Here is a 21,810-nt window from a genome sequence, read left to right on the forward strand (position 1 = left end):
TGGGCTGCCCTGAGAAAGTAGCTTGACCTTTGCGTGGCCAGTCAGTTTTGGAGATGAGATTCCAGCCTAGTGACTCCCTACTTGTAAAAGGGGCTCTGAATGTTTCCTTTCTAGTTTTTGTCTCTGTATTCCCTCTGTCATAAAAGTATCATCTGGGGCTTCCCTGGTGGCGCAGTGGTTAAGAACCCACCTGCCAATGCAGGGGACACGGGTTCGAGCCCTGGTCCGGGAAGATCCCACATGCCACGAAGCAACTAAGCCCGTGCACCACAACTACTGAAGCCCGCGTGCCTAGAGCCCGTGCTCCGCAGCGAGAGAAGCCTTGACAATGAGAAGCCCGTGCACCGCAATTTAGAGTAGCCCCCGCTTGCTGCAACTAGAGAAAGCCTGCGCGCAGCAACGAAGACCCAACGCAGCCTAAATAAATAATCATCTGGAAGCCTTTATAAACAAGCCTTTCAGTGTCTTTTGAAGTCTGTAAAATACAAGCAAATTAGAGCCGTGTAATATCTTTTAAACTATTACAATCATTTTCTTTTCTAGATGCAAACATTTAATACTGATCCTAGGGTCTGGGATCGGAGCCTGCTTTGACCTGGCGGTGAGAGGCGGCTGGGCCGAGCGATCCGGGGACGCTCCCATGGCCCAGTTCGCGTTCGAGGGTGACCTGCACTTGCTGGGGCAGCCGGCTACACCCATGCCCAACGCAGCCCCTGCGCGCTGGCAGCGCAGAGCGAAGGAAGCCTCGGGCCGGGCCCCTCGCCTATGCGGGCAGCCAACCGATCCCACAGCGCTGGGAGGACCCCGGGGCCGAACTCCCGGCAAATCCAGCTCCAAGATTCAGACCACTCCCAGCAAACCTGGCGGCGATCGCTCTATCCCCCGTCGCAGTGCTTCCCAGATGGAGGTCGCTAGCTTCCTCCCGAGCAAGGAGAAGCAGCCCGAAGACAGTCAGACACCCACCAAGAAGGAACATCAGAAAGCATGGGCTTTGAACCTGAACGGTTTTCATGTGGAGGAAGCCAAGATGCTTCGGCTCAGTGGATAACCACAAAATGCCCCAGAAGGTTACCAGAACAGACTGAAAGTACTCTATAGCCAGAAGGCCACGCCCAGCTCCAGCAGGAAGACCAGCAGTTACATTCCTTCCCGACCAGACAGGATCCTGGACGCCCCTGAAATCCGGAATGACTACTACCTGAACCGTGTAGATTGGAGCTCTGGGAACATACTGGCTGTGGCTTTGGACAACAGTGTGTACTTGTGGAGTGCTAGCTCTGGTGACCTCCTGCAGCTGCTGCAAATGGAGCAGCCTGGGGACTAGACATCTTCTGTGGCCTCGATCAAGGAGGGAAACTACCTGGCTGTGGGTACCAGCAGTGCTGAGATGCAGCTACGGGATATGCAACAGCAGAAACGGCTTCGAAACATGACCATTCTGCCCGAGTGGGCTCCCTCGGTTGGAATAGCTATATCCCGTGTAGTGGCTCACTCTCTGGCCACATCCCACACCATGATGTTCAGGTAGCAGAACACCATGTGGCCACACTGAGTGGCCACAGCCAGGAAGTGTGTGGTCTGCGCTGGGCCCCAGATGGACGACATTTAGCCAGTGGCGGCAACGATAACTTGGTCAACGTGTGGCCTAGTGCTCCTGGAGAGGGTGGCTGGGTTCCTCTGCAGACATTCACCCAGCATCAAGAGGCTATCAAGGCTGTGGCTTGGTGTCCCTGGCAACCCAATGTCCTGGCAACTGGAGGGGGCGCAAGTGATCGACACATTCGTGTCTGGAACGTCTGCTCTGGGGCCTGAGTGCTGTGGGTGCCCGTTCCCGGGTGCGCTCCATCCTCTGTTCTCCCCACTACAAGGAGCTCATCTCAGGCCATGGCTTTGCCCAGAAACAGCTGGTGATTTGGAACCCAACTATGGCCAAGGTGGCTGAGCTGAAAGGCCACACAGCCCGGGTCCTTAGCCTGACCATGAGCCCAGGTGGGGCTACAGTGGCATCGGTAGCAGCAGATGAGGCCCTGCGGCTGTGGTGCTGCTTTGAGTTGGACCCTGCCCGGCGGCGGGAGCGGGAGAAGGCCAGCACAGCCCAAAGCAGCCTCATCCACCAAGGCATCTGTTAAGGACCAACTCATCTCAGTTTTTGGTACTTTTTTTTTTTTTTTTTTTTACTTTTTTAAAAAAATACAAATCCCCCTTTAAAAAAAAAAAAAAAAAAAAGATCCTAATATGCGACCTTGCCTTGAATGTTCAGTATCCTAAAAATTAATTTGCCATTTGTCTTATAAATGATTTTTAAAAATTGTGTACATTATGGTATGCTTGAATACATTACCAAATTTATCTGTATTTCTTTCCTGTCATTCACTGTTTTAGAAGAAACAACATACTCACAAAACAGTTCATGGAATATAAAAAGCCAAAATTCTTGTGATGTTAAATACTGAAGCTTTGTATTAATTACTCCAATATGTATCTTTATATGATTATAGTTTACAATATCCCTGAGCATATGAACTATGACTGACTTATTTATCCCCAATTCTAACCATATTTCCAGACCTAGGCAGGCACTTAGCATGTGTTGAATAAGTGTTTGTTTAGGGAATTAATGTAAGTCTGAAAGAAATGGCATTGAGGTGCACATGTTTGTTATAGACTGAAAGTTTATGTTCCCCCCCACAAATTCATATGTTGAAATCTTAATTTAAAAAGTGGGGCCTTTGGGAGGTGATTAGGTCATGATGCTGGAGCCCTCATGAATGGTATTAGCACCCTTATAAAAGAGACCCACAGTACAAGAATGTACACTCTTGTGCTTTTGAAAAGGATACATAATTTAAATAGCAGAGATAAACTCATTGCCAGAAGAATTAAGTGAATTTGGAAGTGGATCCTTCCCTAAGGGAATCTAAGATGAGACCTCAGCTCTGGCAGAAACTATGATTGCAGCCTTTTGAGACCCTAAGCAGAGGACCCAGTGAAGCCATGCCAGACTCCTCCCACAGAAGCTGGAATTGGAACCAAGATGGCGGAGTAGAAGGACGTGCTCTCACTCCCTCTTGCGAGAACACCAGAATCACTACTAGCAGCTGGACAATCATCGACAGGAAGACACTGGAACTCACCAAAAAAGATACTCCTCATCCAAAGACAAAGGAGAAGCCACAGTGAGACAGTAGGAGGGGCGCAATCACAGTAAAATCAAATCCCATAACTGCCAGGTGACTCACAAACTGGAGAACGCTTATACCACAGAAGTCCACCCACTGGAGTGAAGGTTCTGAGCCCCATGTCAGGCTTCCCAACCTGGGGGTCTGGCAACGGGAGGAGGAATTCCTAGAGAATCAGACCTTGAAGGCTACTGGGATTTGATTGCAGGACTTCGACAGGACTGGGGGAAACAGAGACTCCACTCTTGGAGAGCACACACAAAGTAGTGTGTGCATCGGGACCCAGGGGAAGGAGCAGTGACCCCAGGGGAGACTGAACCAGACCTACCTGCTGGTGTTTGGGGTTCTCCTGCAGAGGCAGGGCAGGCTGTGGCTCACCGTGGGGACGAGGACACTGGCAGCAGAAGTTCTGGGAAGTACTCCTTGGCCGTGAGCCCTCCCAGAGTCTGCCGTTAGCCCCACCAAAGAGCCCAGGTAGGCTTCAGTGTTGGGTTGCCTCAGGCCAAACAACCAACAGGGAGGGAACCCAGCCCCACCCATCAGCAGTCAAGCGGATTAAAACTCTCCAGAAAGTGGGCATAGAGGGAACCTACCTCAACATAATAAAGGCCATATATGAAAAACCCACAGCAAACATCATTCTCAATGGTGAAAAACTGAAAGCATTTCCTCTAAGTCAGGAACAAGACAAGGATGTCCACTCTCGCCACTATTATTCAACATAGTTTTGGAAGTCCTAGCCACAGCAGTCAGAGAAGAAAAAGAAATAGAAGGAATACAAATTGGAAAAGAAGAAGTAAAACTGTCACTGTTTGCAGGTGACGTGATACTATACATAGAGAATCCTAAAAATGCCACCAGAAAACTACTAGAGTTAATCAATGAATTTGGTAAAGTTGCAGGATACAAAATTTATGCACAGAAATCTCTTGCATTCCTGTACACTAATGACGAAAAATGTGAAAGAGAAATTAAGGAAACCCGCCCATTTACTATTTCAAGAAAAAGAATAAAATACCTAGGAATAAACCTACCTAGGGAGACAAAAGACCTGTATGCAGAAAACTATAAGACACTGATGAAAGAAATTAAAGATGATACCAACAGATGGAGAGATATACCATGTCCCTGGATTGGAAGAATCAATATTGTGAAAATGACTATACTACCCAAAGCAATCTACAGATTCAATGCAATCCCTATCAAATTACCAATAGCATTTTTTACGGAACTGGAACAAAAAATCTTAAAATTTTATGGAGACACAAAAGACCCTGAATAGCCAAAGCGGTCTTGAGGGAAGAAAACGGAGCTGGAGGAATCAGACTCCCTGACTTCAGACTATACTGTAAAGCTACAGTAATCAAGACAATAGGGTACTGGCACAAAAACAGAAATACAGGTCAATGGAACAAGATAGAAAGCCCAGAGATAAACCCACGCACCTATGGTCAACTAATCTATGACAAAGGAGGCAAGGATATACAATGGAGAAAAGACAGTCTCTTCAATAAGTGGTGCTGGGAAAACTGGACAGACAGCTACATGTAAAAGAATGAAATTAGAACACTCCCCAACACCATACACAAAACTAAACTCAAAATGGATTAAAGACCTAAATGTAAGACTGGACACTATAAAACTCTTAGAGGAAAACATGGGAAGAACACTCTTTGACATAAATCACAGCAAGATCTTTTTTGATCCACCTCCTAGAGTAATGGAAATAAAAACAAAAATAAACAAATGGAACCTAATGAAACTTCAAAGCTTTTGCACAGCAAAGGAAACCATAAACAAGATGAAAAGACAACCCTCAGAATGGGAGAAAATATTTGCAAACGAATCAACGGACAAAGGATTAATCTCCAAAATATATAAACAGCTCATGCAGCTCAACAGTAAAAAAACAAACAACCCAATCCAAAAATGGGCAGAAGACCTAAGTAGACATTTCTCCAAAGAAGACATACAGATGGCCAAGAAGCACATGAAAAGCTGCTCAACATCACTAATAATTAGAGAAATGCAAATCAAAAGTACAATGAGGTATCACCTCACACCAGTTAGAATGGGCATCATCAGAAAATCTACAAACAACAAATGCTGGAGAGGGTATGGAGAGAAGAGAACCCTCTTACACTGTTGGTGGGAATGTAAATTGATACAGCCACTATGGAGAACAGTATGGAGGTTCCTTAAAAAACTAAAATCAGAATTACCATATGACCCAGCAATCCCACTACGGGGCATATACCCTGAGAAAACCATAATTCAAAAAGACACGTGCACCCCAATGTTCATTGCAGCACTATTTACAATAGCCAGGTCATGGAAGTAACCTAAATGCCCATCGACAGACGAAAGGATCAAGAAGATGTGGTACATATACACAATTGAATATTACTCAGCCATAAAAAGGAACGAAATTGGGTCATTTGTTGAGATGCGGATGGATCTAGAGACTGTCATACAGAGTGAAGTAAGTCAGAAAGAGAAAAACAATTATCGTATATTAATGCATTTATGTGGAACCTAGAAAAATGGTACAGATGAATCCGTTTGCAGGACAGAAATAGAGACACAGATGTAGAGAACACACCTATGGACACCAAGGGGGGAAAGCGGTGGGGGCAGGGTGGTGGTGGTGGTGTGATGAATTGGGAGATTGGGATTGACATGTATACAGTGGTGTGTATAAAATTGATGACTAATAAGGACCTGCTGTATAAAAAAATAAATTAAATAAAATTTAAAAAAAGAAGAGACCCAGAGAGCTCCTTCCCCCTTTTGTCATGTAAGGACACAGCAGGAATATGGCCATCTATGAAACAGATACCAAATCCACCAGAGCCTTGATCTTGGACTTTTCAGCCTCCAGAGCTGTGAGAAAAAAGTTTCTGTTGTTTATAAGCCACCCAATCTACCAAACAGACTAACCCATGTTTTTATACACATAATGATATTTATCATGGACTTACTTTTAATATATTTTTTGATTGTCTCAGAATTTATTCAATGGAATTAAAACATTTGAACATCTCACATGTAATATTAACAGTACATCAAACATTACAATTATTAACAAATCCATACCATGTCAGTACTAAGGCACTTGATTTGCATAGAGATAGAACAAAATCTGTTTTATTTGTATGAAGCACCTTACTTAGAACTGGAATTCAGCCTCTTATTACCACCATCCATCCATGCTTGAGACTCAGCCTGTGTGGACTCCATCTTGTTTTGGGGGTGCGGCAGAGATAAAAAAGAGCCCATTGGGTGGGGATCAGTGCTTCACTGGGCGGTATACCGTCTCTAGGAGAGGATACACATCTTTTTTTTAGAAGTTTGCTTTCTTCAATTATATGATTGTAAAACACTGAGCCCCAGCTCACATGGTCTTGGAGAATCTCGGATAAACAACTTCACATTCTTTACTCTCAACCTGACCAACAACTGTGTAATTCTAAATTCCCATGAGGCCGTGGGTTTGACTTTCTTGGACTCTGCCCACGGTCTGGAACTAGGTGGTTTCTTTATTTGATAAGTTCCCTGGCTAAAGTTTCAACGAGACTGGAATTATTCTCAGGGAAATGCTATCTCTTTATCTTAAGAAAGGTTTTTTGGACCAAATTTTCAGTGTTCTGGTTGATCCAAAGTATTAGGAGTGTTTGTTGTCAGCGAGTCTCGTCCCTTATTGGTGGAAAATAAAAACAGTCTATTTGAACCATGAGAAGGATCACAGGATGTTCTATTCCAAAACCCCTTCATTTTTTTTCAGATGGGGAAATGGAGGCCCAGAGAGGTTAACTGAAGTCATGCTTGCTGTGCACTTGGGGCAGGAACGGGATCCTTGGTTTAGAGAATGAAACATGGTTCCTTAAACATCCTTGCCTGGTTATAAATTACTCTTTAAGTCCCTGATTGTGTGCAGAGTCTGTGAACTTGGCTGAGTGTTACTGTTCACAAGTGTATCTTTTTACTTAAGGATTAGAACGTGTGTGCTGACTTAGCACAGGTGAGCTTTGATCTTGCCCAAGGTCAATGTCGAAAATTGCGTCTTTCATGAAAAAGGAACAGGAAAATCCAGTATGAGATTTCACATACATATTTATTCTCCTGATAGGCTTCACATTTCCTAATGCTCTAGCTTTCACTTCCCCTGCAAATGACTTGATTGTATGTACCTCTCCATCACGATTTTGGTTTCTCTGAAATGGGATAAGTAGTGGTCTAAGTCACTCAGTCATTCTCCCTCAGTCATTAGATATTTGACTCGAGTCTATATTATCTATTCAGTTCTTAACATATAAATTTTTGTAGGTTACTTTTTTTTTTCTGAGTTTTACCCCTGAATATAAGCTAAGCTACTAAAAGAAAACAGGCTTAGCTCAGTATCTTTTACATCATTAACGCTAAATAACATTCCTGAAGCTACTTGAAAACCCAAATTTTATAGGGTGAGCTACTTAAAAGTGATTATGGAAAGGCGTGAATTTACTGTTTGGCAGAGATGAATTTCCACAGAATTGCATGGAGTCATGTGTTCCTACAGTTACACAAGTTCATCTTTCTGGGGATTTCTGTGCACAGATTAAACCTCTACAAACATTTTTGTCATCCCTTTCTTGGTTCCTTTTCACCTAGGACCAAATGTTTGAATTACCAGGTGCTTGACCATCTTCTTGTAGGGGCTAGTTTGAAAATTTCAAGCTATTCGCCTGTTCTTCATAATGGACATGTGTGTTCTCAAAAGAAATGACCATGAATTGGCCAGTGTTTTGTGGACAATGTCCTCCAAAACTCTTGTATATTTACTGACAGATAATGGACTGTAATGGGGGTGGGAAACACCGCCCTTGGCTTGATTCCATCCCATCTATATGATATTATTGCTTGGCCACTAATTCTGTGCCCAGAGAATTTTTTCTTTGTGGATATGCCTTTAAGGCAGATAACAAGAAGGCTTAAAGCCACCAGGCACTTCCAGAAGGAGGGTAATTTCTTTGTTGGGCTTGTGTTGACATCTCTGTTCTCAAGGTTAATTACACATTTGGTTAATTGGTTTAATTAGTTAATTGGTTTGCTGAGTCTGCCTCCCTGGTGAGAATTACAAGACCCAGGGAACTGCCAATTCATGCATAGATATGCCCTTTCATTGCTTGTGGCTTATAACCAAGGCACGCACACTGCTTACTTAAAGAGTTTGTTTTGGGGGAATCTACTTCTTGTTCTCTGAAACAGGTTTTCTTTTTCTTTACGATACAAATAGAGAAAAATGCCCGTTTACTGCCAATTCCAGAAAAGTCTGCTTTTCTTCAGCAAGGAAGGAGGTGGGAATGACAGGTCCCAGGAACAGGAGGCATGGTTGTGGGGAACAGCTGTTGGCTGGGAGGTGATGAATATTAGCCTGAGATTTGGAGGCAGCCTCTCCCCTCGGGTGGAAAAGACCAGAAAAAGAAAAGGGATTCAGTGTATCAATCCTGAACGCTAACATTTTCTGAATAATCAATGAAAATTAATTCTTTCTAGATTGCTGGTGGAATCAAAGGAAACAGAGATATAGTATTTTTTTTTTTGGCCTTGCCATGTGGCATGTGGGGTCCTAGTCCCCCAACCAGGGATCGAACCCACACCTCCTGCAGTGGAAGCACGGAGGCTTAACCACTGGATTGCCAGGGAAGTCCCAGAAACGTAGTTTTTAACCATAGATGGGTTTTACAGTTATAGACTGTCTAATCATTTCTAATCCTTCCTATTTTCAATTTGCCTAAAATCGTACTTTTCCCAAGATGATGTTATGGATGTTGAACAGATCATTATCAGATATTGTTTGGCATCCTAGGGGATCAAAGCCTGGAGAAGAAATGCTTGATGAATTGCCCTTTTTCCTTGATGAATTGCGCTCACAGTGGAGTAAAATGAGGGCTGGTCTAGCCATGCATATTCACTCACGTGGTTCTGAGATATCTGGAAAGAACGTGGCTAAAGATTTTAAAGCTGGTCTAGATCCCTTTAACTAGAGAATGGAGCATAATTTTCCATTTTAGGAATCGTGCTGTTTTGTCCTAACCAACTCTAGGTGTTGGGTTTCTCATTTCAATCTGCGGCATTAACAAATTGTAACCTCCCTTGTCAGACAGACTCACCTCAGAATCTTCTTTCCTTTCCTCACAATTAGAGAGCTTTTTGGAATCCTTAATCAAACATTTCTTTGAGCAAGCTTAATTGCATCTCATTCCAGCTTTATTGACCAGTGTGGCTAATTGATCTTTTCTTCTTCCATCATATTGCTTCTTTTCATTTCATTTTCTCTGAATTGCCAAATATTCCTTTTAAAATTATAATTATTTTTAAAAAATCATAAAAGTCATACAACAGTAGTACTATTTGCCTTTGTTTTTCCTTCTGAATCAACCTTTCTCTTGTTCTCTACAAATCATACTTCAAGTGACGTTTTTCTTCAGATTTGAGGTTTGAAAACCAAACATGAGCCCAGCATGCCCTAACCAGAGCAGAAGTCTGTGGCAGAAGTTCTCATGCTTTGCGCCATGTGGGGAACTCTTGTTCATATATCCCATTGTCAGAGGCCATTTCCTCTTTTTTTAGGGAGGCTGGGGGGAGAAAGGCGGGCGGTAACACTGTCTCATTGATGACTCATGTTCCTGTGTCTATGAGCATTGGGTGAATGCCGGGTGGAACTCTCTAGAGCGGTGTTTTCAGGGTGGGGAGCCTCACTTAACGGGTCTGATTCCTTCTGCTTTTTTATGCCTTTCTGCCAAATTCTGGCTAGGTGTTCACATAGCATCATACCCTTAGAGAGGAAACAGGAAATGAGAACAGAACTCCTTTAGACCAGACTTGGGGCAAAAAACAAAAAAGAAAGAGAAAAAGAAAACAACTGCAGCAACCAAAAAATCCCAGAGGGGAAAAGAGGGTGATTGAAGGCAGAGAAAGAAATGAGAGGCATAGAAACAACCTTGAGAAAAAGGCAAAAAGTATAGAATTGCATTTAAAAAATTAGCCTTGTTCTGGTTATCCCTGCCTTTGTGTAGATGGAAAGGAGACAGTTTGGTCTCCAACTCTAAAACGTTCTAGCTGTGGATCTGTGGGCCCGGACGTGTTCTGTGTGAAAGAGGTTTTAATAATCTGCTCACTGTTCCTGGCACCCTGGCAAAGGCTAGCTCAGTCAGCCCTGCGCATTAGGGTGGGCTCTTCGGAGGAGGAAGGGGAAGGAGAGAGGGAGGAGAGAGGAGCACCAGAGAAGGATGAGGTGATTCTGCTGGGAGGCTCCCTCCAGGGAAGCCAGCAGCCTGGTGAGTCAGCAAAGTCCAGCCATAGGTCCAAGGAGAGTGGTCACAGACAGCAGGAGGTGACGAGGTGATGGATGAGCTCCCTGGGGCCACAGGAAAGATGCAGGTATATGGCTCAATTTCCTGGGGGCTGCACTTTATTTAATAAAACAGCTAGATGAGCCAGGCTTTCATGAGAATTAGCCAGTAGTCCCATACTGTATTTTTACCGTCTAAAATGATTAACTTGAGGTGTGACTATTGTTAGTTGTAACCTAATCACCTCTTCTGATGAGAAGATTTTTGTTTTCTTGCCTTTATCGAATATTAACCGAAGCTGTTAGTGTCAGCTATAAACCAGCATTAAATATTTGCCTTGGAGGCCAGTAAAGTCAGAGATAAGACCGAAACTGGGATCACACATGCCCCCGGTTTTGCCATCTGCAAAATGATAAAGGTGAGCTTAATCCAAACTGGCTGCCAGGCCGCTTGTAGCACCTTCAGATTTTCTTATCTTACAGAGGACGTGCCCAGTCCTCTGCTCAGGGCTGGAGATACCACTTTGACTACTATGTCTGGCAGCAATAGAAATGATACAAACCATCGCTTACCTAGGCTTGCTGTGCGCCAAACGCTGTTCTAAGTAACACTTGGTACACACACATTCAGTCATTTATCCTCCAAACTATGAGGAATGTTGTGTTATATTTTCACATTTTACAAATAAGGAGACAGACACAGAAAAGTTAAAACTGGGGGGGGAGGGGTAAATTAGGAATTTGAGATTAACATATACATACTACTATATATAAAATAGATAAACAACAAGGACCTACTGTATAGCACAGGGAACTATATTTAATATCTTGTAGTAACCTATAATGGAAAAGGATCTGAAGAAGAACATATATATATTCAGTTATCCATATACTTATATACATGTCTATATATAATTGATTCACTTTGCTGTACACCTGAAACTTACACAACATTGTAAATTAACTATACTTCAATTTAAAAAAAAAGGTTAAAAAAGAAAAAAGAAAAGTTAAAATTGCCCCTTTGAGGCGGCAGGGCAAGAACGCCGGGTTGGGGGGATGACTAACCAGACAGATTCACATGCTGCCTTCAGAAAGCTGGCGGTCTAGTAAGGGCAGGGGCCACTAAACCCTCAATTGCAATGAGGTGCCATTGCCAGAGCAAATAAACGCATAGCAGAGGCAACCAAATGAATGTGAAGGTAAGGCAAGGCTGCCCAGGAAAAGTGTTACGTGAGACGCGTCTGATGGCCGGGGTGGGGGTGGGGGTGGGGGTGGGGGGTGGGGGAGGGGTGGCCGGCAGAGTGCAGGGTAAGCAGCCTGCTGAGAACAGATGTTGGAAGTCTAAGTCTAACGAGCTGAATGTGGATGGGATGTTAGGAACGAGCTGGGGGCGTGCTTTGAGGCTGAAGGCAGCAGCTGCATTGGGGAAGGCCCTTGAGTCGAATTTAAGAGTGGACTTTATCCCTATCATGAAAGCAGCCCATCATAGGGCGTGGCTATTGTGGGAAAATTGGGTGGGGCTTCGATTAGAGGCTGAGATCTGAGAAGAAACTCTTTAGTAATAGGGCTTAGGACTGGGGCAATGGCCGTGAGACCGGAGAGAAGATGGGTTTGAAAGCTGATGAAGAGGTAGGGCTGAGAGACTTAGTGGTTGGCCGGAAGTCAAGGATTCAGACCTGGGCAACTGGGTCACTGGAGGTGCCATGGGCTGAAGGAGAGAACAGGTCAGACCCTCTCTTTCCCTCCCCCGTAGTCCTTTCATGTCCTGTGTGGAAACTTCCGACGGAGACAGAAGACTGGTAGGCTTCTGGAATAAACAGTGGAGCCTGGGAAGACCTGCTGTCTCGCCCAGGCCCTCTTTGTATGGGGGTGCTGCCCCCCAGCTGCATAATTGCTTGAGAGGCCACCTGTGTGACCCTCTCCAAAAAAATGCTCTTGACTCACAGAAACGATCTTGCCTAGAGGTGCCTGGGCAGATATCCCAAGACCCCTGCCCATCAGACACACACTGGGGGCTGCCTAGTGAACTGACAGATGTGGTGATAGGAAGAGCCAGCCTCCTTACTTCAAGGTGGGACAATTCTGTGGTTTGATGGATGGTGCCAGGACCCCCTCACGCCATGGACCAGGCTGAGACTAGGCTTTCCTGAGACCACATCCTGTCTCCCCTCCTCTGTCTTCCTCATCCCCCATTCTCTCTCTCTCTCTCTCTCTGTTATGGACTTAACTGTGTCCTCTCAAAATTCATATGTTGAAACCTTAACCCCTCAGTACCTCAAAGTGGGACTGTATTTGGAGAGGGCCTTTAAAGAGGTAACGAAGTTAATGAGGCCGTTAGAGTGAGCCCTAATTCAATATGACTGATGTCCTTATAAGAGGAGGAGACGGGGACACCCACGGGTCACCAGGGATGTGCATGAACAGAGGGGCCACCATGAGAAGAGGCAGCATGAGGGCAGTCATTGCAAGCAAGGGGAGAGGCCTCAGGAGAAACCAAGCCTGCCAACACCTTTTTCAAAAATTTTAATTTTATTGGAGTATAGTTGATTTACAATGTTGTGTTAGTCTCAGGTGTACAGCAAAGTGATTCAGTTATACATATACACATATTAATTTCTTTTCAGACTCTTTTCTCATATAGCTTATCACAGAATATTGAGTAGAGTTCCCTGTGTTATATGGTAGGTCCTTGTTGGTTATCTACTTTATATATAGTAGTGTTTGTATGTTCATCCCAAGCTCCTAAATTATCCCTCCTCCCCCATGTTTCCCCTTTGGTAACCATTAAGTTTGTTTTTGAAGTCTGTGAGTCTGTTTTTGTTTTGTAAATACGTTCATTTATATCATTTTTAAAAATTAGATTCCACATATGAGTGATATCATATTACATTTGTCTTTCTCTGTCTGACCCAATACACCTTGATCTTGGACTTCCAGCCTCCAGAAATGTGCGAAAATAAACATCTGTTGTTTAAGCCACTGTGGTGCTTTGTTATAGCAGCTCTAGGAAACGAATACACCCCCTTACCTGTTTTTCCTGAAGAGCAGTCCCTCAATAAACCCCAAGCACTGGGACCCTGGTCTCAGGCTTGGCTTCTAGGGGACGTGACTCAGGACACCAAAGCGCTAAGGAAAAAATGTTGGGTTGTATTCTAAACGTGTCAGCCCTTTGTTGATTATTTTATTAACTTGTTAGAGGAGAGCGAATACCCAGGAAACAGAAAGGCTGACCAAGGGCTCCCAAGGTCTGTCTGTTCTGGAGCTTGTCCAGGCTTTAGAGGAGGGAGATCCCCGAGTTTCATCTAAGACTAGAGTCTCTCTCTTTTTCTCAGTTGCTCGGTCTTCCATGTCTTAAAAAAGTGTAAGGAAAAAATAAGTCTCACTGTATAGGTACATTTGTTTCTGGTTAAATGGGAAAGAAATGATTGAAACCAATTTCAGTCTATTAGAAGGTAAACATCTTTTAAAATTTCTTGACACCAAATGCTTGTCTTTACTCTCTGGCTGTGTACATAGGAGGGACATAAAGGGACAAAGAGAGTTAGAAAATGATCTGGGATCAAATTCTGATTCAGCCAGTATGGGATTTTGAACCCTTTACTACGCCCAGCCTCAGGCTGTTTTTTCGTTCTTGTTTAAAAAAACAAGCAACCAAACAGAAAAAAAGGAGTCCAAACCTCTCTAAGTCCCTTCTGCCTCTAGCATTCTCATGACTCTGACAATGAATCTGGGCTATTTGGGATGAAGGTGTTGTTCCAGATGCCTGGTCATCCGATGAGAAGAGTCTCTCCTCTTTGAGTCTGCGTGTGCAGTCACAACCCACCCTTCATTTTCATTTGTGAACTTCAACTCTTTTCACCTTTCTGTCCTCAATTCCCCTGGCTGCTTCTGCGCGTCAAATAAACCTCTCCAAATAGACTTGGAGTCTGGTTCGGCAACATTTATTGAAAACCCATTATGTCCTGTTTACTTCTGCTGCAATCAGAGCCTGCACACTTCTGATACACACTAATGGGAAAGTTTTGGCCCAAGAGGAGTTGATTGTTCTGGTTCTGTCCTGTCCCACGATATCAAACATTCATCTGTGGAACACGTCCGAAAGCTTTTGTCCCCTAGTAGCTACGTGGTTAACCTTGACAGAGAGAAAAAGAGAGGGAGGGAGGGAGGGAGAGGGAGAGAGCTGGGAGAGGTGGGTGTTGATTTTATTAGCTTTTGGGACACTTGATGCTGTGTTTCTGAGGGACTGTCAAAATCCCCAAAGTGTGCCTTCTAGGGCGCGGTTTATTTTCTTAAGCCTCTGCTGACAGGGAACTGACCAAGAGACCCGGGAGGTGCCTGAAACATGCAGGAATGAAAGGTGTTTTTGCTTTTGTCCAGCAGAGCGGGTTCCTCGTGCATCTCCAAAAACTGTCCAGTGACCTCCATTCAAAGCGGCTTGAGGCGTGACTCAAGAAAACTTATCAAAATGGGGCTTCTCTGGTGGCGCAGTGGTTAAGAATCCGCCTAACAATGCAGGGGGCACGGGTTCGAGCCCTGGTCTGGAAAGATCCCACGTGCTGTGGAGCAACTAAGCCCGTGCGCCACAACGACTGAGCCTGCGCTCTACAGCCCGTGAGCCACAACTACTGAGCCTGCGTGCCACAACTACTGAGCCCACATGCTGCAACTACTGAAGCCCGCACGCCTAGGTCCTGTGCTCCGCAACAAGAGAAGCCACTTCAATGAGAAGCCCGCGCACAGCAATGAAGACCCAACGCAGCCATAAATAAGTAAATAAATAAATAACTTAAAAAGTGCATGAGATGCGCTCATTTTTTTTTTCACTGCACAATGACAATGGAGAAAGCAATTGTAGATGTTTTTACTTTATTATTTTATTTGATTATTATTTTTTTATCTTTTGGCCGCACTGAATGGCATGTGGGATCTTTGTTCCCTGACCAGGGATGGAACCTGCGGCCCCTACACTGGAAGCGCAGAGTCTTAACCACTGGACTGCCAGGGAAGCTCCCAATTGCACATCTTTTTTTAAAAGCAGAGTCTTGCCAGAGACCAGTGACTCCTAAAAAGTAAACTCCTTGAGGTTAGCATCCGTGCCTCATTTATTTTTCTATTGTCACAGTATCGAACCATACTTGGCACATTGGGCCGTGAATAAATAAATAAAGCGATGAGTAACAAATATGACCCCGAGGCTCGAAATCTGGTTCCTGCTCCAGCCGACAGAACAATTTTAATCCTGCATCTTGAAACTGGCAGCAGGTTAAGGCGACATGATATCACTTCCTAAAACAGCTCTGAGTGAAGCTCTGTCCTCTGCGACCTTGGTTCATTTTTCATATCATGTACCGCCTTCCCAAGTGATCCTGTACATTCCATGGTAGGGCATTTATTGCTTGTCTCCCCTACTAGCATGTGAGCCCCAGACGGCACAGACTCTGTGCATCTTAATTGTAAGTGATCCTGCTGTCTAGGTAGTCTCAGGCTCACATAGTTGGACAGGAATAAATTTTTGTTGAATGAATGAATGTATAAGTGAATGCATGGACACAGAAAGTGTGTAAGTATCACCTGATTAAATAGATATTCATTGATAAAGTAATCTGTGCACTGTATTGTCTGAGACCCTATAAAAGAGCCAGAATGTATAAGCTTCTTGGAAAGAAGAAACAAACACCAACAGCCCCTCTGACCTTCACTCTCCCACCTCATGAACTTGCACCCCTGACTCCACGGTCAGTAGGACTCGCCATCTACTCCTGCAGCCATGGATGTTCCTCTAGCATTGAACGTGGATTCACACTTAAGATTCCACATGTATGAAGCTCTAAAAAAATGACAGATGAATCCCTGGCGACATAAATCACAACAGTGGTTGCCTCCTTGGTTCAGGAGGGGTTGGAATTGACTAGAAAGGAGCATGAGGGAACTTCTGGGGTGTTGAAAAAATTTTTAAACTTACTTGGGGTGGTGGTTTACCTGTGTGTATGCGATTGTCAGACAGACCCCATTGAACCATGAAGATGTGTGCATTTCATGATATTTAAATTATGTCTCAATTCATTAATTAGTGAACGATGCTTGAGATGAGATGATACTTAGAGGATGATTTCTAACCTAGCACACATGCTCCCTGTTAGATCTTAATCTGTCCCTGACCAGATCCCCGTGCCCTGTGGTCTCCCCACAATCCCAGCGCTGGGGTACGGGGCAGGTATGTGTGTGTTGGGGGGAGTTCTTAGAATCTGCTAAAACATCTTAGGTTGGTTTGCATCACCAAAGTGGGCAGCATAAACGTTATTTATCCAAAAAGGTAGGTTTGGCCCTTGGCTGAAGTTAAGGACTCTAATCACTCAGGAAACAGGCCCAGATGAATTAAGCAATTTTTCCTAAAATCATACAATCAACCACAGGGAACTGGGTTTGAGACTCAGAACAGCTCCCTCACCACACCCTATATCTGAGCCAGTTTTCTTTCCATCATAGTGTGTGGGGCAGGAAAGTCGTTTCCTCGGTCCAACCTATGTTCTGATCCTTGGTCTATCATGTTATTACCTCTGTGAACTCAAGCCTCAGTTTGCACATCTATAAAATGGAGACACAGTATCTACCTGGGATTAGGACTAAATGAGATGACACCTATCAACACCGGGTGCTTATTAACTGCTGACCCCTCATCCCTCCGAGCCTATTCATCACTGACTCTCCGTACTGCCTCCGCATACTCATGCCCTGGGTATGTTTATTCACAAGGCAATAATACAGTGAAGCAGTTCTTTAAATAAATGTTTTTCTTCATGAGAATTAATAAGCCTAACCGTTTAAGTAGAGCTTAAAAAATTCCCTAAGCCTCTTTTCCCCCATCCCCGGCAAACTCTTGATCCAATAAGAAAATAAATCTCATAAACATGATAAACTATGGCCTATTGCAAAGAAACCAGATCCTTTTTTTTTTTTAAAGAAAATATGTGAAAAGGCAAAAACACTTGCATTTCTAGTAGACTTTCTATCATCGTTGGCAAACTCTGTCACTTTTCTGTGCCCATTTAAGAACTCCTCGAGATAAAAATGGCTCTTTCTGTTACAACGTTGAGACCCCCCTAGGAAGAAATAATTATTATTTCTCTATCTAAAACCCTTGAAGGAAAATTTTGAGGTGCTGCAGTAGACCGTCATGTGGTCCCTCAGCTGACCTTGAGGACGTTTCAATACTGAGAGTCTGTTATCTGAAGGGGCCAAAAGGGACCTCTGCTGCTTGGAGAGGGATGCATTTATCTTGCCTTGTCCCATCGTCAGCCTCTTCTTGTCACTGCGTACCAGTTATGTCCCCTTTTCCTCCCCATTGAGTCCAACCTTGGCAACAGCTCTTCAGAGGGTTGACTAGGCAACTAGAAGCACAAATGGCAAAAAACAAAACAAAACAAAACAAAAAATGTCTTGTAGACTTTACAGAAGAAAGGCAAGCAGTCCAGAATGGAGTGATTGATATACCCACTGCTCTTGCTTCCCACCGTGTGAGGCCCCGGTCAGGGAAGACTGGGCCCGAGGAGAAAGCCATGTAAAGAGATTGTTCCCAGCATCCTCATAGCCTTCCCTGTGTCAGATCTGGCTGTAGATTTAGCCCACAGTGATCGAATTTCCTGCATAAAGATGTGGCTTACACGGTGTTCGGCATTCCTGTAGCAGGCGCTACAGTGGCTGGTGCTTTTTATTTCACGATGGGCTCAACAGCCTCTAAGGAATCACACAGTGCACACAGGAACACCCAAAACAAACACACTCATCAAATCCCCATGAAAGTCAGGCCACGCTGGAAAGTGAACTCTGACCTTTCTCACTTACAGGGTCTGAACTTGATCGGGAAACTTGAACGTTCCCTTGGCTATATCAGACACCAAAACTCTGTTCTTTCTGGGCTCATCTCTCAAACTATGCACCTCCAGGGGGGGTCTTCGTGGATTTATGTTAGTCATGTGCTTATGCTTAAAAAAAAATCACATCCTGTAGATTCTAGCTGAGATTCTCAGATTCGTCTTTAGCACAAACCATTCCTTTGAATCACATGGGAACAGAATTTGGCTTAAGGGCTCTGTTTTTCTAGGAAGACCCAATAATTGTTGGGCTGTGCCTATTACAAACTGAGACGTGCTTTAGAAATTATATACCCAAGATAATTTAATATATTTGCTTTATTTCAAATAGCAAGGAACTGGTGTATGGAAAAGAGTCATGGAGACTCGAAGGCACACAAGGACCTCAAACCTGGAACTCAGGGTTCTAGTTGGGTGACATTTGCACAAGCCACAGATTCTTTCTTTTCTTTTCTTTCTTTCTTTTTTTTTTTTTTGACTGTGCCGCTCAGCTTGCGGAATCTTAATCCCCCGACCAGGGATCGAACCCGGGCCCACGGCCGTGAAAGCGCCGAGTTTTAAGCACTCAGGCCACAGATTTCGCTTTTAGCAATTGTGCTTTTTAATCTGACGTGCTTTCCCAAAGCAAATCTGGGTCATGTTTCCCAGAAGCCCCGCTGACTGCCTTAACTCACAGCCCGTAAGATGGGGGCAGCTTTGGAAGCAAACTAGCATCTCTCTTCTCCCTTCCAGGCTGGGCTCATCCCAGGTCTCTGTCCCAACCCTCAAGCTTTTCTCTCTCTCGGCTTTGGAGGCAGAGCAACGCCGGACACACAGAAGGTACGAATTTTCTCACAAAGAAGGTGAATATGGGAGCAGGGACAGTTAATCCTAGTTCCGTCCTAAAAAAGCTATAGGTGGAGGATATTCCACTTTTGTTCTCAATTTTATTTTCAAGCTAAGAAAAAAAAAGTTTGAAGGGAACTTCTTTCAATTGGCTTCACCAGAAAACTTTGGGACTGATGGCTAGCAAGAAATATGTACTCTGTTTCATGCATGTGCTTTGCAAATCTTTAATAGAATGTGGGGAGCTCTGTACATCGAGCAGTGAGTCGATAAATAATGGCAATTTCTAGCTTACCTGGGTATCGTCTTTGAGCTTGGCTCGCTGTCATCAGTAGTCAAATAACAGAGGAATGGGACCTATATATAAGGAGTGGCATCTCTGGAGAGAGGGCAACCCCAGGCAGGGTTGAGGATGAACCAGGCAAGTCCTGAAAATAAGAATATGCTTCCAAGTCTGCAAACCCCTTAAAAGCTTCCTCTTCCAGCATTCTAGGAACCTGGACTCTGAACCCTCTTCTCTTAAAACTCTGGGTTACATCCCAGGAGCCATATGAGCCTTTCCTCCCAAACATTTGCTTTGCAATCAAATGGACTAAAATCTATAAACAGGGGTGGGTGTGGGCATGGGGGGTATACTTGGGGAAATTCACTTTCTAGCAGGACAGAATTATCTTAAATAATGAACAAGGGGCCAGTGACTGTAGAACTCTTATTGAACCACAGCAATATGCTGAGCTCTATATGTTAATAATAAAATGGACAAAAATAAAGATGGTGCTTGGCTCTACTTTATTCGCCAACTGGGAAATGAAAGCATGAACATGCTTTATAAGTGGCTGGCTCGTTTCCATCAGGTAGAATGCCAAATTTAAAAATAGGGAATCGAGCTTTGAAGTATGTATCACAGAGTTATTCCATAAATTCCAACTTTTCCAAAACTGTATAGTCACTCAAGTCTTGGTATTTGGAGGGGCCGCTGGGTTTTCCTTTTTCCCTTGTAAGATGTTTGTAAATTCCAAATGAAAGAGGACTCTGCTGGTTTTTACTGTCGGGAATAAAAGAAGCCTCCCAGTGGTCAGAAAGTGCAGACCAAACAACGCAAAACTGCATTACCTGTGCAAAATTTCAGGGTTTTAACTAGACTAACACTTAAGCCTCAAATCTACGAATGTTTTACCATCAGGAAAAGGATAACACAAATAAAAATGCAACGTTTTAATATGCACTCTGAAAGAACAGAGCACCTAAAAAGAAACAGGCTAAGTGTAATTTGTCTTTGAATGAAAGCAGAAAAACAATCACATTGTGTAAGTTTCATAACTGCCTCTCCCTGCCGTGGCTTTACTGTGGGTTTTTACAATTAGGTGTTGTATCATCCCATGATGGGCAGCATACAACTTGGCTCATTCAGGCCTTAAAACATACTTTGTGGATTTGGAAGGCAATAAACTCCTGTAACTGGAGCACAGGGGTCTGGGATCAGAATTGTTTGGGTTCGCAGAAAACCGGTAATTTCTCTCCTTGTGCCCCTTTGTTGATTTCTGGATTTAAGAAATGGATGTGTGGTGCGTGACTCCGTTTTCATTGGGCTTCTGTGAAGCCCGTTCTTGGGTTTGCTACTGGAGCCACTATGTGTAGAGCCTGGCTTTGCCAAGCAACTCTTGCTTTTCCTAAAGACCTTGTCTTTCTGCATGCACTTAAAAAACAAAAAATGAAATAATTATAGGCTCATAGGAAATTGAAAACAAAATAAACAGGGAGAGCCCACGAACTCACCACCTAGCCTTCCCCTATGGTTACATCTTATATAACCACAGGACACTAGCAAAACCAGGAAACTGACATTGGTATAATCCATAGAGCTTTATTCAGCTTCCACCAGTTTTACATTCATTTGTGTGTGTGTGTATGTGTATGCATGTGTGTATATAAAGTTCAAAGTAATTTTATCACATGTGTGTTTGTGTAACCGCAACTATAGTTAGAATACAGAATTGTGCCATTACCATCAGACTTTTTCATGCTATCCCTCGTACCCACACCCAATTTCTCCTCCACCAACTCCTACCCTGTGGCAACCACTAATCTGTACTCTGTCTCCATAAGTTTGTTATTTTGAAAATGTTGGGTAACTGGAATCATACGACATGTCATCTTTTGGAGATGAACTTTTTTCACACAGCATATTTCCCTTGAGATCTATCCAAACTGTTGCATGTCTCAAGAGTTCATTTTCTTTCATTGCTGAGTTGTGCTCCATGGTGTGTCTATAACCCACTTTATTTAACCATTCACCCATTGAAGGACACTTGGGTTATTTCTGGGTTTTGGCTGTTAGGAATAGAGTTCCTATGAACATTCTTGTACAGGTTTTTGCTAAATTACAAAATGCTGATGAAAGAAATTAAAGAAAACCTAATAGCTCCCTTTGAAGGAGAAGCAACACAATTTCTTCAGCTGAAGGTCACATTCATTAATCTAATACTTAGCCTCTTTGAGGGCTCTTTATGGGAGGTTCCTTTTTGTAGAAGTCCTCCTGAGTTCTGAGTTTAAATTCTTACCTTTTATTATATGGCAAGATAAAATATCATTAACTGGT

General features: G+C 43.7%; 1 pseudogene; it reads left to right on the top strand.

Annotated features, from left to right (window-relative positions):
• Window positions 1-640: 640 nt before the first annotated feature.
• LOC114892048 lies at window positions 641-2,129 on the top strand (annotated as a pseudogene).
• Window positions 2,130-21,810: the final 19,681 nt, after the last annotated feature.

Source organism: Monodon monoceros, unplaced genomic scaffold (genome assembly GCF_005190385.1).
Source record: "Monodon monoceros isolate NGI ecotype Baffin Bay Population unplaced genomic scaffold, NGI_Narwhal_1 Super_Scaffold_12, whole genome shotgun sequence".
Lineage (NCBI taxonomy): Eukaryota > Metazoa > Chordata > Mammalia > Artiodactyla > Monodontidae > Monodon > Monodon monoceros.